A 6,000-nucleotide genomic window follows, 5' to 3' on the forward strand; every position below is an offset into this window, starting at 1 on the left:
CCAGGAGTAACCCCCGAGCATCGCTGGGTGTGGCCAAAAAAAAAACAAAAACAGAAAATATACTAAGGCCAGGGACATAGTTCAAAGGGCTAGTGTGTTCATGTTGTCTGTGTGTTAGGCTTCCGTGCCCGGCACCGTATGGCACCTCTAGGAAAGACCCAGAAGCTAAATACCAGGAATAGCTTTTAAGTAGAGCCAGCTGTGGCCCATGAGACAAGTAAGGACTAGATGGAACACACACTTTGCATACAGGAGGCCCATGTTCCAGTCCTGGCACCACAGGGTCCTCTGAGCAGAAGTAACCTCCAAGCACAGCCATGTATAGCCCCCTCCCCAGGAAAAAAGACAACAGAGGTAGAACACAAGGTCTGCTGTGTGAGGCCCTGGGTTCAGTCCCTACCACTGCACAGCCCCTCCCCTAGCATTACTCAGCGTGCCCCAAATAATAGAACTCCTGGGCCTGGAGTGGTAGCACAGTGGTAGGCTGTTTGCCTTGCATGCAGCTGACCCAGGACTAATGGGTTCAATCCCCGGCATCCTATATGGTTGCCCGAGCCAGGAGTGATTTTTGAGTGCAGAGCCAGGAGTAACCTCTGAGCGTAGCCAGTTGTGGACCCCAACCTCCTCAAAAAACAGGACTCCCAAATAATAGAAGAAACTGACAAAATTTAAAAAAAATTTTAAATGGTGGGCCTTGAATGTGGCTGACCTGGGTTCAATTCCCAGTGACCCATAAGGTTCCTGAGCACTACTAGGACTGGCCCCTAAGTATTACCAGGTGGGTCTAAAAACAAAAAAAAATTGTTTTGTTTTGTTTTTGGGCCACACCCAGTGCCCACAGTGGGTACTCCTGGCTCTGCACTTAGAAATCACTCCTGGCAGACTCAGGACCATATGGCATGCTGCGGATCAAAACTAGGTCAGTGTGTGCAAAGCAAACGCCCTATCCACTGTGCTCCCGTCCTCCCCTCAGTTTTTAAATTAAAAAAAAAATTAGTGCTCGCTTTGGCAGCACATATACTAAAATTGGAGTGATACAGAGAAGATTAGCATGGTCCCTGCGCAAGGATGACACTCAAATTCGTGAAGCATTCCATATTTAAAAAAATAAAAAAAATGGGGGCTGGAGCGATATGGAGGTAAGGCATTTGCCCTTCATGTAGAAGTCAGTAGTTCGAATCCCTGCGTCCCTGAGCCTGCCAGGAGCGATTTCTGAGTGTAGAGCCAGGAGTAATGCCTGGACACTGCCGGGTGTGACCCAAAAACCAGATAAATAAGGTTAAAAAATAGGGGGGGAATACAAAATCCTATATGGTTCCTCAAGCCTGTCAGGCGTAATTTCTGAGTGCAGAGCCAGGAGTATCCTCAGCGCCACCAGGCGTGACCCAAAAGAAACAAACGAAAAAAAGAACTTTGTAGGATGCGTGTTTTGACTTCGTTTGGGGACCATACTAGGCCGCGCTCAGGTATTACTCCTGGCTCTTTGTGCAGAAATAGCTCCTGGAAAGCTTGGGGGACCATATGGGATGCCAGGAATTGAACCCAGGTCAGCTATGTACAAGGCAAACACCCTACCGCTATGCTATCACTCCAGCCCCAGATGTGTGATTTGGAACTCTTTCGCCCATGCTGTTTTCATCTTCCTTACAGTATCTTTTGCAAGGCTAAAGGGTTGAATTTGGATGAAGTTTTTTTTTTTTTTTTTCTTTCCTAAAATGTATTCCTGTTGGGGATGATAGCACAGTGGGTAGGGTGTTTGCCTTGCTTGCAACCAACCCTGGTCAGATCCCTGGCATTCCATATGGTCTCTCCAGCCTCTCCTAAGTACAGAGCCAAGAGGTGACCCCTGAGAACCTCTGGGTGTGTTCCCAAGACAAACAAAAAAGAGTAATTCCTGTTTTTGCTTTCTCTTATAGATTGTGATTTTAGTTTCACATTGAAAATTTTTTCAAGTCTTTTTTTTTTTTTTTGGTTTTTGGGCCACACCCGGTAACGCTCAGGGGTTACTCCTGGCTATGCGCTCAGAAGTTGCTCCTGGCTTGGGGGACCATATGGGACGCCGGGGGATCGAACCGCGGTCCGTCCAAGGCCAGCGCAGGCAAGGCAGGCACCTTACCTCTTGCGCCACCGCCCAGCCCCTTTTTCAAGTCTTAAAGGAGATTTTTGCTATATATTTTGTAACGTTGCTGTAGATTTTTTAAATATTTCAGACTTTGGGGGCCAGACAGACAGCACAGGGTGTAAGGTGCTTGCTTGCCTTGCACACGACCAACCCTTCTTTGATTCCTGGCACCCTATCTGGCTCCCTGAGCAATGCCAGGAGTGATCCGGGAGGACAGAGCCATAAGTAATCCCTGAACACAACTGGGTGTGACACAAACATACATTTTTAAATATTCTTTTTTTTTTTTTTTTTTGTGGTTTTTGGGTCACACCTGGCAGTGCTCAGGGGTTATTCCTGGCTCCAGGCTCAGAAATTGCTCCTGGCCGGCACGGGGGACCATATGGGGCTCCGGGATTTGAACCGATGACCTCCAGCATGAAAGGCAAACACCTTACCTCCATGCTATCTCTCCGGCCCCCCATTTTTAAATATTCTATTTTGAATGTGTTTTATGGCTAGAGACCTAGTTTAGGTTTGTTTCTTGTGGATGTCTAATTACTTCAGCTCTATTTTGTAGAAAAAGCCTCCCTTCCTCCACTGAATTGTATACCTTTGTGAAAAGTTAGGTTTATTGGTGGACATATTTGTGTGATACATTTTTTTCACATGATCAGTATCACATATATGTGATATGTTAGTACATAGCCTGAAAATAGTATTATAAACAAGTGAACAAATATCTAATGCCACTTCATATTTAGCTTTGTCTAGTCTTAAAAATGTGTTCATGGGGCCGGGCGGTGGCGCTGGAGGTAAGGTGCCTGCCTTGCCTGCGCTAGCCTAGGACGGACCGCGGTTCGATCCCCCGGCGTCCCATATGGTCCCCCAAGAAGCCAGGAGCAACTTCTGAGCTCATAGCCAGGAGTAACCCCTGAGCGTCACAGGGTGTGGCCCAAAAACCACAAAAAAAAAAAAAAAAAAAAAAAAAAAAAAAAAAAAATGTGTTCATGGGGCATGGAGGCGGGGCAATTGCCTCGAATGCAGAAGGACGGTGGTTCAAATCCCACATCCCATATGGTCCCCCGAGCCTGCCAGGAGCGATTTCTGAGCATAGAGCCAGGAGTAACACCTGAGCACTGCCCGGTATGACCCCCCCCCCCTCCAAATGTGTTCATTTGGAGCCAGAGAGATAATTCAGTAGATAGTGTTTGCCTAGCATGCAACTAACTGATCTGGGTTTAGTTCTCTGGTCCCCCAAACCTACTAGGAGTGACCGTTGAGTACAGAGTCAAGAATAAAACCCGGGGCTGGAGAGATAGCATGGAGGTAAGCAGTTTGCTTTGCATACAGAAGGTCTATGGTTCAAATCTCAGCATCCCATATGGTTCCCCGAGCCTGCCAGGAGCGATTTCTGAGTGCAGAGCCAGGAGTCATTCCTAAACACCACTGGGCGTGGCCCCAAAACCCCCCAAAAAAAAATGTTCATTGTGAGCACTTGGCTTATTTGGAAAGGATCAAAATCAGACCTGCACTTGGCCCTCTTTTCACGTGTCCTCCCAGTATAAAGGTCTTTGGTGTCTGTGTCCTGATGAGCTTGCCCTTCCCCAACCTGCTCTTGAGGAGAAGATCCACAACCCCGTCTTGACTTTCTGACAGTTAAAGGGTGATCAGTACATTTAGCTGCAAAACCTGTTACCAAGTGGCCTGATTGGCTAGAACGATAGTACAGTGGGCAGCACTCTTGTCTTGCACATAGCTTCTGGGGTTCGATCCTCAGCATTCCATATGGTCCCCTAAGCACCATATGTCTAAACACAGAGCCAGGAGTGACCTCTAAGTAAATCAGGGTGTGGCCCCCAAACAAACAGACAAAGACAACAAAAGTGACCTGATTTACAGGGGTGTGTGTGTGTGATGACCAGCTTTAGAGACACTGGACCCCGAACTTTGTCTTTTTGGATTCTGAAATGACTCTTTTGGAGGCCACATTCTGCATTAAATCACAGATTGGTGACATTAGTACTTCTGAACCACAGATTTCCAGCTGTGAGATCTCTGGGGCAATATGAAACTTTCAAACCAGTTTCTAGGGACCCAGGAGATAGTTCAAAGGGCTATCTATTCTGTATGCAAGATCTAGCAAAATGTAGGTTTTTTTCCCAGTGGGGTTATTATTATTATTATTATTATTATTATTATTATTACTTTGGTTTTTGGGTCACAGCCGGCAGTGCTCAGGGGTTCCTCCTGGCTCTACGCTCAGAAATTGCTCCTGGCAAGCTCGAGGGACCATATGGGGTGCCGGGATTCGAACTACCATCCTTCTGCATGCAAGGCAAATGTCTTACCTTCATGCTATCTCTTCGGCCCCTATCATTATTATTATTTTGGTTTTTGGGTCACACCTGGTGGTGGCTCTGTACTCAGAAATTGCTCCTGGCAGGCTCAGAGGACCTTATGAGATGCCAGAGATCGAACCCGGATCTGTCCTGGCTTGGCAGCGTGCAAGGCAAAAGTCCTACTGCTGTGCTATCACTTTGGACTTTTTATTTTAGGGGGGAATACCCAGTGGTGCTCAAAGCTTACTCCTGGCTATGTGCTCAGGGATCTCTCCTGGAAGTTCTCCAGAGATCATATATGCTAACAGGAATCAAACCTAGATTGGACAGGTGCAAAGCAAGCTCCTTAACCCCTGAACTTTCTCTCCAATCCAGGATCTTATTTTTTGTTGTTTTATTTTTTGTTTTTTGGCCCACACCCTGTGACGCTCAGGGGTTACTACTGGCTATGCGCTCAGAAATCACTCCTGGCTTGGGGGACTATACCGGGGGTGGGGGGGACACCAGGGGATCAAACCACGGTCCGTCCTAGGCTAGCGTGCACAAGGCAGACGCCTTATCACTTGCGCCACTGCTCCGTCCCCAGGAGCTTTTTTTCCCCCTTCTTTTTGGACCATACTCAGTTATGTTTGGGGTTACACCTGACTCTGCACTTAGGAATCACTCCTGGAGGTGTTAGAGAGACCATCTGGGATGCTGGGGATTAAACGAAGGTCAGCCAATGCAGGGCAAATTCCCCACCCACTGGACTATCTTCTGGCCCAAGAGCCCAGGTTTGATTCATCTCAAAGTCTTCTAAGCCAGGTAGTACTCCAGCCCCAAACAAAAAGAAAGCCAACCTGGGGCCGGAGAGATAGCATGGAGTTAAGGCTTTGCCTTTCATGCAGAAGGACGGTGGTTCGAATCCTGGCATCCCATATGGTCCTCGGTGCCTGCCAGGGGCGTTTTCTGAGCATAGAGCCAGGAGTAACCCCTGAGCGCTGCAGGGTGTGACCCAAAACACACAACAAAACAAAACAAAAAACAAAGAAAGCCAAACCATCTCTTTCTCTTTCTGGTTTTGGGGCCATACCATGTGGTGCTTGAGGCAGGAGTCGGGTGTCCTTATAGTGCAGGGACGGAAGCTGGGACTCCACACATATACTCTCACCCTGTGGCCCATCTCCCAGCACCAACCAAACCAGTTTCTACAAAATGGGATAATTAGAATTCCCTCATCTAGAGGCATGAGAGTCCGCCCCTGCTTTATAAATTACAACGTTATCCCACCACCAGATCTTTCTGTGTGTTATAAAATTACATATACAGACTAATGTGAGAGAGAGAGAGAGAGAGAGAGAGAGAGAGAGAGAGAGAGGGAAAGAGAGAGAGAGAGAGTGAGAGAGAGAGAGAGAGTCATGGATTAAGGCGCTTGTCTTGAACTCTTCAGAGTATGGTATGTCTGGATTTGAATTGCACTGCTCTAACAAAAAGTCCCCCAAATAGGGCTGGAGAGATAGTACAGCAGGCAGGTTGCTTGCTGCAGTCCCGGAAGTGATTCATGAGCACAGAGCCGAA

General features: G+C 47.5%; 1 non-coding gene across 1 annotated transcript; it reads left to right on the top strand.

The window, feature by feature from the left end:
- The first annotated feature begins 996 nt into the window (after window positions 1-996).
- On the top strand, window positions 997-1,103 carry LOC125996696 (U6 spliceosomal RNA). Its single transcript, XR_007491377.1, has one exon. It is a non-coding gene; the product is annotated as a U6 spliceosomal RNA (small nuclear RNA).
- The last annotated feature ends 4,897 nt before the right edge of the window (window positions 1,104-6,000 follow it).

Source organism: Suncus etruscus, chromosome 18 (assembly GCF_024139225.1).
Source record: "Suncus etruscus isolate mSunEtr1 chromosome 18, mSunEtr1.pri.cur, whole genome shotgun sequence".
Taxonomy (NCBI): domain Eukaryota; kingdom Metazoa; phylum Chordata; class Mammalia; order Eulipotyphla; family Soricidae; genus Suncus; species Suncus etruscus.